Here is an 11909-nt window from a genome sequence, read left to right as displayed (position 1 = left end):
AATGTATAGTTGAATTTGAATTTGAAACGTATAGTTGTCCACCATACTTAATTTGGCAAGCTGGTGAGGGGACAGACGCATGTACAAATGGTTTTTGCAGCGTGAACGCGATACCAGATCTGCGAGTGAAAGGGTTTTGCGATTGCCTGCATCTGCACGAGCTGAACCTGGGAAAAGAAGAACCTTCTCGATGTGGTTCTCCTACACATAGAAGAAGGAAACCTAGAAAATTGAGAATTTTCTTACGGTTCAAAAAAAAGGTGCCATTTCTCAAATTTAGGGTTTCAAAAGGATTCTAATTATGATAAAAACCAAGAATGCTGGCAGAAACCATATGCGATACAAAGATAACTAATTTAGGGTTCTCTGCAAATTTTAAATTAGGGTTCTAAATGGATTCTGATTTAGGAAAGGTTTAATCATTTGTTAATTGTTTTTTATTTAAACGTTGTGTTTTGAATCATTTTATTTCAATAAAATTTAATTTGTAAATCAAACAAATCCAACTCAGTAAACCGTACACTGCCACGTCAGTACTGTCATTCTGCCATGCACGCTCAATTTTAACGCCGTCCACCCAAATTAACGGCAAGCCCTTAATTGATCCAATTTTTCACATTTAGGGACTTAATTGAGAGATTTCACAATACGACAACTTAATTGAGAAAACCCTACAGAAATAGGGATATTCTAAATGATTAAACCTTTAAAATATTTTGAATGGAATAATTTTGATTAGTTGGTTTAATAACTAAATTATGTATGTTGAAGTATAGAGTTCCATTAAAGTAAGTTTTGAATATAATTTAAATAAATAGAGTTAATTTTTTTAACTATCCTTGTCATTGAGTTTGATGGGAATATAAACAATCATATAGAGTTTTAATGCGCCAGGTTGAATCTAACTAAGTGAAGAATGAGGTTTGACCAAATAATGATTTGAATTAATAATTTGAAATGCTTAGAAGTTGTATTATTAAAAGCCTTTTGAAAAAATCTTTGAAAATTATGTTAGTTATGCTATTAAGGCTCATTTTTTTAATATTTTCGCTTAAGCAGATGTTTCTTGTTTAAGTAAAAACAAAACAGAGATGCAGACCTTGTTCACAATCCTAATTTTGCTCAAGTGAAAAATTTTCATTCATATAAAAGATTTTTTTTCTCAAGCAAAAAATAGAGCTTAAAATATACTTTATTTTTTGTCTTGTTTTTGTTCAAGTGAAATTTTGTTTTACTCAAGTGAAAATACACTACAACTCAATCTCAACTTTTGTCCAAAGTTTACTCAAACTAAAAAAATTATCTCTTTAACTAATTGAAAATAAATATTTTTATAAATGTATAATAAACATTAATTTTTATATTTAATTGAATTTTTATTTAGTTTAATTGAATTATATTATATGACAATATTTACCGAGATTGATGCAATTTGTGTTATATTTATGCATAATGATACTTTGACAACATTCTTTTGACAACATTTTAACATCATCTACGTGTCATTCTGTGATTAGTCCAAAATTACTCCATAATCAATAATAATAATCATAAACACCAATATGGACCAATCACATAATGACACGTAGATAATGTTAAAATGTTGTCAAAAAAATGTTATAAAAGTATCATTATCCTTTATTTATAAGGTTGTTAAGACTAATAATAATTGTATGAAATTATGGATATATATATATATATATATATATATATATATATATATATATATGTATATATATATATATGATACGTGAATCATTGTCTTATTTGTATATTAAGTATGACTAGTTATGTTGTAATATAGATCTCTTTGTTTCACTAATATTTAAGTCACATAGACTAAGATATCAAGTAGTGAAAGTCAAAAACTATCCAAGGGTTTCAAGACTTAAAAAAAACTTAAGAATGAAGCATTTTTATTTACTAATAAAACAATAAATGTATCATAATTTTATTTAAAATTTATTTTTAGAGCTTTTAGTGATGCAAAACTATCTATTTAATTGTTGTAGTTAAATTCATTTAATATTTCTTTTTCAAAAGATAATAAGGTCAATCTATTTAATCTTTCTTAAGATAATGTTGATCTTAAATATGTTTTTATAACTATATTGTATGTGGTTCAAGACCCTTCGACCCTATCAACTATGACTTAGATAATTGATTGACCAAACATATGTTGAATAGTTGATACCGGATACCTGGTATGAGGTTCACCTATAACGCCTTTTCCAACACACGAGACTTGAGAAAGTTTAGGAGTGTGTAACGCGAGAACCGGGTAGGTCTGGGCTCCCTTTGATGGACCTACCCTTATGAGTTGGGTCACATTCAACACCTTTATTTTTAGTTGGCATGGTTTGAAATCTTATCTTGTTTTGGTACTCTCTTACTTCTTCTAATTACATAAAATTGGCGACCCACTACCTCAGCTCATCTTGTTTGTAGGCGGTGTCATACACAAGTCATCCGTGAAGGGACCCGACCTTAGTGTCGTGATCATGTAGTGGAGAGCTAGTTCAGGGTTTAATTTCTTGATCTTCATAGCCACTTTACTAAACCTTTTAATAAAAGTTGACAAAGATTCCTCTTTCTCTTGCCTACCATTGAGGAGTGTGAGGCGGGTAAGATGATGATGCCAACTCAGGGAAAACTATGTTGTAAAGGACGACACCGACGTATCAAAAAAGTCGATGGAATAGGAGGAAGATGGTGAACCACTCTAAGGTTGCCCCCTTCAAAGTTGTGGAAAAAGCTTTCCACATGATGGCATCATCAGTCGAGTAGATAGTGACCTGAGTGGTATAGACGACAATGTGTTCTTCCAAGTCAATGCTACCATCATACTAGTTTAGGGTAAAAGTCTTTCATTACTTAGCAAGGGGGGTATTAGTGATGTTATCTATGAATGGGTATCGATGACTCCCTTCTATTGTCGAGGAGTTGTGTATCTTGAAAGTATGGTTGTACTCGCTTTCCTTTTCAGTTCCATGGATAGGGTCGGTGCAAGAAGGGGTTTTCTACACCAAATTTGTGTTATAAAGGGTTTCCTTGACTTTTCCCTTGCATGTTGTTCCTTCAGCCTAGGGACGGCAAAAAACTTTGTGTCCGCAGTTATTTGCGGATAAAATCCGCGACGGATAGTTAGTACCCGCGGATATTTACTGCCTGCGGGTTGCGGGTAGCGGGTATTTTAATACTCGCTTATAAACGGGTTAGGTGTGGGTATTATACTATCCTTACCCACGAATATCCACTACCCGCAAACAATAAAAATAAAAATTTAATTTATATTTTATTAAGTTAAATTTAATTAAAATTAACATTCATTTATATTTTATAAGGTTAAATTTAATTAAAAATAAATTTTAATTTATACTAAATTTAATTTATATTATTTTTTTGTAATTTATTTAAATTTTATTTTAATAATTTATAACAAAATATTTTTTTAAATATTTGCGGGTATCCACGTGTATCCGTGGGGTTTTAAATATTCACAGATACTTTTTAAGCAGGTATCCGTGCGAGTAGTGAGTCGAGTAGTAGGTGGATTTTTTTGTCGGGTCGAGTATCAGGTAGGCATTATATGTGCCTGACCCGACCTGTTGTCATCCCTACTTTAGCCTACCTTTTCAACTTGGCATTATCCTACCTTAGGGTGTCCATCTCATTAGCCTTCTTTTCTTAAATTCAGCAAACTCTAACTCCATCTTTGCTTGGGCTTCTAAGATAGCAACTATGTCAGCTAAGGAGGGTCATGTTGCCTTTCCTCCAACCATCTTGCTTCTTGTAGACACCATAAATGCTTTCACCATAAAATACAAGTTGGTCTCACGGTGAGCATCAATTGTAAAGACACCAATGACACTCCAAACACTTCAAATCTTCAATTTCCAAGATACTCGTCCTCCTTCTGGGTACTCGTTGATAACAGTTCAAAAATTGTTATTTTTATACTTAAAATTTACCTTAAAGACAACCTTAATGACTTAGAAACTAGATTGGAATCATGTTTTTGTTTATGTTTTTGAAATAAGAGAGTTGGATGAGTTTTATGCTTGGTTTCCTTGTTTTGGCAGGTTTTAAGATGAATTGGATGAAAGAAGTGAAGTAGGAAGAAGTTGGAATCAGAAAAGAAAGTGAAAAGTGTACAAAAAGAGAAGACGCGAGTACCGCTCAGCGAAAATTACCGCTGAGCGACGTTCTTAATCCCGCAGCAACCGTTGAGGGGAAAACGCAACTGAACGCCAATCTGAAGTGTTGCACTTACCGCTGAGTGGTAAAAACCGCTAAGCGCCATTCTTATGGGCCTTGGGCCACTTTTCTGTAATTTTTAGAATACTATATAAGGTCTTAGTCGACTTAGGTCAGTCATCTTTGGCTGGAACGAAGCAAAATACACTTTCTTCACCCCTTGGAGGAGGATTTTGGATGCTCAAGCTCCACTCTTCAAATTTTAGGGTTTTATCTTTAATTCTTCCATTGTTGTTCATCTAGTTTCACCATGAATATGGTGAACTAAACCTTTATCGTTGTTGGGGAATCAATGTAATCCTTTGAAATTCTCATGTATTGAATTGGTTCTTTAATATATATGCTTTCTTTCATTAATTGTTAGGGTTTTTCCTCTTTGCTCAATGCATGCTTTGTTTAACTCATTCTATTGCATGATTATTGATTTTGTCGATATGGACACATATAGGGAAATCTAGATCTGGGGAATCTCTCCCAATAGTAGTATAAACCTAGACATAGGAATATCATGGTTGGTTGCCTTTAAGCTTATGTGCGAAATAAGGCATGAATAATTGCTAGGGAGACAAGACATTGTAAACTAGTGATTGTGACTAGGCTTTCTTTGCCAAGACATTGGGTTTAAGGTAATTTAGAAAGTGACATTAACATTAATGAAGAAAGATGAATTCTTGAATACATGAGAGTGGATAGGATGAAATTGATAAACCCCAACAACATAATCATTCATATAATTCAAATCACGTGTTTTGCTTTTTCCTTTTCATTGATCAATACATGCATTCATATTTAGTTTCTAGTAATTTGCATTTAAAATCTCAAAGAATTGGTTTTATAAGTCTTAGATAATCAACAAATCACATAATTGTCTAGGCCGTGAGTCCTTTCAGAAAACGATACTTGGTCTTACTAGTTTTATTACTTGATACGATTCGGTTACACTTGCCGAGGGTTAACACTCGTCCTCCTTGAGCTGGGTATGAGTTATGCTTGCAGAAGACACTTTGTCCCCTACGTCAGCCTAATACGTCAACAAACAACAAATACGGTAATTAATGAACGTAATTAACATACATTGTAAGATGTGTTATTTATATTATTTTTTATGTGCCCTTACATGGAAGGATCTAGACCCTTTAACCTAAATACATATTATTTTCTCAACTATTGTGGTTAATCATGGACTATTATATATGTAGGTGATTTGTACGATGTTATGTTGATCGAGTAGGAACAAGTCAAGTACATATCGACTTAGTAATCCAACATGTGTTTTACGAAGAATGAATCGTATGAGCAATGAGTACCTATGAACAATAAGTACTTAGTCATATAATAAAATTATCAAATTCGTTAATTAAAATTTATGAAACATGTACTTTGTCACCCTAATTTTTAACTTTTAGTATGAAGTAATATGTTTAGTTCATATAAATTAATTTTATCCAAAAGCTTATGTGTAAGAAGTATCCTATTTTACTCGTCGTTATTGAAGATAAAGCTATTGCTTTTACAAAATAACATTTTTAGGAGCCACTAATCTTCTTCCATCATTCTTTTATATGTAACTTGTCTTGTTAATGGATCTTACCACTTTATTTACGTAAGCACATATCTCGAACAAAATTTTGATGGTAATATAATACTTTGAGGGAACAATAAGATATGGACACGTGAGGATGAGTAAATATATCTATAACCTTTACTTTTTGATGGGTCTCCACTAGTGTAGAAAGGGTTTTAGACGTATGTTATTTTGGACTTTTAATGCAAGATCTCGATCCGACGTCTTTATAGGTGACGTTAATGGGACATCAGACTCTATAAAGTCCGACGTAGAGTTCAACGTCTATCACGACGTCGGATTACACCAAAACCGACGTCTACCAAGACGTCAGATTACACAAAAACCAATAATCTTTGTATGAATTTTTATGAAAAATCTTTGCGAGTAGTAAAATTCAATTATTATTTTTTATGTAATTCAATCTTATAAAACCAATAAAATTTGTACTATTTATATATTATATATTATAAAATTATTTTATTTTTAATTGACATGAGATCACTAACACTTTATTCAATATATTATTTTTTTGGTAACAAGCATAGGCTTAATTTTTTTTTATAGTTAGAATGGAATGTAGTATATAAGGAAAAATATTATGATAACTCATCTTTCTTGTTTATTCTTAAATGCTAGTTAGTTAGATAAACCAGTTAAAAGTATAATAAATAAGTGGATATGACCCCATAACTTGGTTAGTTAGGCTTTTTGGTTAGATACGAGTATAGAAAAAAGAAAAGGCAAAAGTGATTGCATATGTTTCAACAACATAAATTAATTAATTAAGTAGATTCGATTGACACAAAGCTTAGAATGAGGTTTCATAGTCTAGGCCATGAACATTATTTTACACACTAAACAAAATCAAGTTGATGTATGACAAACTCTTAAAAATATAAGTAAATGTTAATTATAAAATTACCCAAATATAACTACCTTTATTTAAATTTGATCACATACCAGAATATTGACTTAATATTAAAATATTCAATTATAAAATGAATTATACATACATAGTTATTGAATAGAATAGTTATAATTACTCATTATGTAATTTGTGTGTCCTATTGGTTGATTATGTATTATTTTGGCATACAATATATTTTTTTATTTATTAATAAAAATGTATCTTTTATTGTGGTATTGCGTTGGTTATTAATTTATTCAATTATTTTATCAATATTATATATAATTGACGTTCTTAATTGGTTTGATGTGGTGAGTTATCAAGTATGATTAACTTGTGAGATCTAATCGGTTTTATGGGACGGGATGAAGTATGATTAGATTGTGAGATTTTATTGGGTGTAATCGGTCATGTTCTTAAATTTCCTTAATCATTTGATTCTCACATATATTTTCTTATTTATTCTATTACCCTTAATAACTCGACATTTTTTCGTATTTGAATAACAATGAAAAATGACAAACTTACACAATAGCAATTTTAACATTTAATTAAAATATTAATGTGTCAAAGTGGTCTCTCACGTCAACCTTTTATTTATTGTCACTTATTCGTAAGAACTTAAAAAACATATTTAATTTCTGGATGAAAATAATGATACAAAATTCAAAAAATATTTACAATATTCAAAACTTTACATAGTTACAGAACGTCTCTTATCCTTCAATAAATAATGATTGATTAGAAGTTCGGTGACCTAATTTTATTTGGTGATACAGCACTCCCAACTAGGTTGGTGGGGCCACTGGTGAAAGGATTTATGGTTTCTAGAGAACAAGATGAGAATGAAAAAGTTGTGTCATGATCACCTCTTTATTAGCATTTCTTCGTTAAAAACCCATAGGAAATGGTTTTTAATTGTTTGGATATTAAAGAAATAAAAGAAATATTCTAATTTTTGATATTTTATTTCAACCATTTTGAATTACTATAGTGTCATTGTAAAATATTTGCTGATTTTGTTAATAATTTAGTTTTTCACAAATCTAATTGGCCATTATTAATGATTATTTTTTGTGATTATATATTTTTTTTCATCTACAAAACTTCAATATGGGTAAAGTCAAGGAGTTAAGTATATACTTATTTACATTAATACAAAATATGGTTATTATATGTATCATTATGACCCCGTCCACACAAAAAAGTAACGGATGGTCTGAAATATATAAACCCTCAAATAAGACAAATATGAAGGTCATTCAGCCTGCTAGACATGAATAGAGGTTGATCGGACGATCTCAGCTGTAAAGTACTTCTCAAAAGTCTTAGGAATCGAGGTTAAAACAAAGTATCAATTAATATAATGGGATGAGATTGAGCCATGATTAAAGTTTCACTAATCTTAAGCCTATCTCAAAATCTATAAATAGAGGTCAAAGGTAATAGATATGCGATCACATTTATTGTGAATTTAAGATTTTACTTTGACTCGTACGAACTATTTGCTCACTTAAGCATTAGAGTACCTTTGACAAGTAATTCCGACCGACTAAGAGTGAGGACAAAAAGAAGTTGGACAAATGACAAAAACAATCATCCGAACGACTCAAGAATGAAAATGTGAAGGCGTGTTTTTGAAAACCACTTGACCCTACACCCGAAACATTACGTTACTTTATTTATATTATGTAAAAATCATATGTGAAAAATACATTATGACATTTTTGTATTTATATTGTCAAAATTTATATTTAACTTATAAGTGTCACTTAATTATAAAAATATATGTGTGTCAAATTATTATATTTCTACATCAATTCAACTTGTTCAAATATTTATCAAATCTATATCATGTTAGCAATATGATTTTTTAATTAGAAAATTATTATTTATTAACTTACAAAGATCGATTTGAAGGAGGATTATGATTGTATGATTATGTTATTAAGATTTAGTTGTAAGATTAACATTTATAATGTAATTATTTAATGTGATATTATACAAATTATATTATCATTATTTAACTAAGAATTCTCCATAAGAAGACATAATTTTCAACCTATTCTTCTTAACACATTAAGAAACACAAAACTTCAAAATTAATTAAATAATACATTTCAACTTCCACGTTCAAAAATATGGATTTTAGAAGAAAATATATTGTATTTCTAAAATTTATATTATAATGGGAAAATTTCTAGCTTCTGTTCCTGCATAAGGTCTTTAAAAGGAGTGAAGCAAGAATGCCAAGGTAGCTGTTAATCAACTCATACTAAAAAAAACCCTAGCATTTACTTATTGACTCTCACTCAGACCCAAGATCCAAAACAACACTTTAGCCCAAACTATTTAAACCTTTCTACTCTTTGCACCCCTCCTTTAACCCATATATCATCTCAAAAAGAATAAGAGAATCATACAATTTAATTTACAAGTACAAAACACATACGAAAACCCTTGGTCGTTACATTGTAACTACATACAATTTATACTAAGATAAAATTATTTGATATTTTATTTATATAAACCAAAATTCACGTATCATATTTTTGTAGAAACTAAAATATGAATGAATCACTTGTTATTTAGTTTGATTAATATTATACTTTATATACTTTTTTTAATGATGCAATATTATTTTCTGTAAGGGATATATGAATTGATACTAATTAATAAATGTATACAAAAGGTGTATATTCTTGATCAAATTGTTGAATTATAATTTTATACTATCGTAAATATTCATGTTAAATTTTGTTACAATTAAATAATAGTAAAAGTTTAATTTATTGTTCAAATTTTAGTGTATATTTTGAAAAAAAAAATATTATGTTGGTTTGATTTATATAAATGATGTATGAAATCATTTTACATAAATATGATATTTTGTACATATGGTTTATGTTCAATTTAAATATAATTAAAAAAATATTATAATACATATAAAGTTATTAAATGATGTAACTTTGTTAAAAAGTTATAGTGCTGTAGTTAAATTCATTTAATAAATAAAATATATATTTTTTATTTAAATATATTGAGAAACAACCTTTTTGAGACATTTACTTACAGTATATGTTGAAGTTTGCGTGGATGAGTTACAAATATGACCTACATAAAAGAGTGTTAGCAAAATGCTTAAACACACTTTGCATTGGTGGTTAAAATTTATTAATTGTATAAATATATTAATAATGAAAGAAACTTATTAAATACGAATAGAGGATGATCAAAGTTTATGATTTTTCATAAATTAATAACATTTTTCTTTTATAATTTTTATTATCCTCTCACAATTGTATGGTTTATTCAAAATTCATAAAGGTATATTATGTATATTCTTTCTTATCATAAATTTGATTATAATTTTTTTTTCCTTTTGTTTTTGTTCAAATGATATATTGCATTTCAGGAAATATAAATTTTAATTTTATTAAATAAAATATTTTATGAAACACATATTTGATTATTTCTATTCATTTTTATATTTTTACTTATTGTTTAATTTCATAAATGAAAGTTTATTTCAAAGTAAATTCTTAATTTACTTATAACAGAAAGTTTATATTTTATATTTTTTTATTCTTAATTCTATTTTATTTCATTTAAAAAACATTTGTGTCATTAAAAAATTCATTACTTTCAATCATTCAACTCATTCAATATCTATCAAGTTTAGTTAAATATTTAAATTATAATTTTTCTCATTTCTATCCAATTCCATTAGATCAATACGCTTGATATTTTTATTATTTTTAATAAGTATTTGATATTTATATATCTAATGTATGTAGTTCTTTGATTTAATACTTGCCCAATTATAATTTCTATCTCGATATTGAATAAAATATGTATAATTGTTACTCTAAATACTAGATAGTTATCATATTTGCTTTGATGGTTTTTATTTTTTGTAAACAAAATATTTAATTAATATTTTAAATAATAAGAAGTTGAATACATATTTGATATCTTATGGGAAGGAGAGACAAAAAATTTTATATTCAGTATAATAATAAAAATGTAAGTAAATCTTTACTACAGAAATCAGAGAATAAGATAATAAAACTAGCTAGCATGAGTTCATGATACTATTATTACAAGGTGGTTTAAAGCCTAACACAATCCTATAAAATCAGTTTGTAGGATAAGATTTACACCCACTTATAAATTAAAAATTGGTTTTATCTCTAGACGATATGAGATTTCTAACAACTATAAAGTTGAAAATCTATTCCTTGACCATGGATAACTGTTAGAGTCACTACGATAATAGTTTGAAAGAAATAATGAAAGAAAGAAAGAAAACATTCCCTTTGTGTTATTCGTGTCAACATCTTTATTACATGTATCCATTTCTCTATAGTGAAATAGTTGATATTGGTATATTCTACTGTATTATACAAAACATGCATAGAAAATACCATCTCTTTATTTTATTTATTATTAAATTTTAGGCTTATTTTAACTTAACTAATCCGCAACTTACGTCAAAATTTTATCACGCAAAATAAAATAAAACTATTTCTAAAGCAAGCCGCGTCAAATTAATTGGACCAAAGTGTTATTTATTTTAATATTATTAATCCAACTTGCTTATAATTAATCAAACTTAATGTATCTTCTGAACTTAATCTATGTGGCATCCCATTAAAGATTAAAAGAGTGACCTTTTCGGCCACATGCACCAAATCAAATTGGTGCAATAATTATGCCATAATTTTTCAAGAATAATTTAAAACTCTCTTCTAACCTTTTCAGCCAGTCATGTTGCACTCATCAAATAATAGAAACTATGATAAATGAAGAGGAGATAATGAACTGTCAACTAAATTATTTCAATAGAAGAGGAGGTCTCATGTTTAGCTTCCAACAATGTATAATACATATATTAATTTTAAAACCTATATTGAAAGATTTATTAAATAAATATTTCACAAGAGTATTATGTTTTTCTTTGTCAATTTCTTTACAAAAAAATATAAAATAAAATATTTTAATAAATTAAAACAAATTATAATGAATTTATTTATATAAAAAAAATCATACTAATATTTCTAAAATACAGCTTTGAATTTTTTATATAAACTTATTTTGTTGAAAAAAAATTATTTATAAGTATTTTTTGAAATTTTGATTTAATTAGTCTAAAAAACCGCAGTAAATTATATTTTT

This window comes from Vigna umbellata, chromosome 4, assembly GCF_029865625.1.
Source record: "Vigna umbellata cultivar VRB3 chromosome 4, Vumbellata_1.0, whole genome shotgun sequence".
Lineage (NCBI taxonomy): Eukaryota > Viridiplantae > Streptophyta > Magnoliopsida > Fabales > Fabaceae > Vigna > Vigna umbellata.
This window is presented reverse-complemented; position numbering follows the sequence as displayed.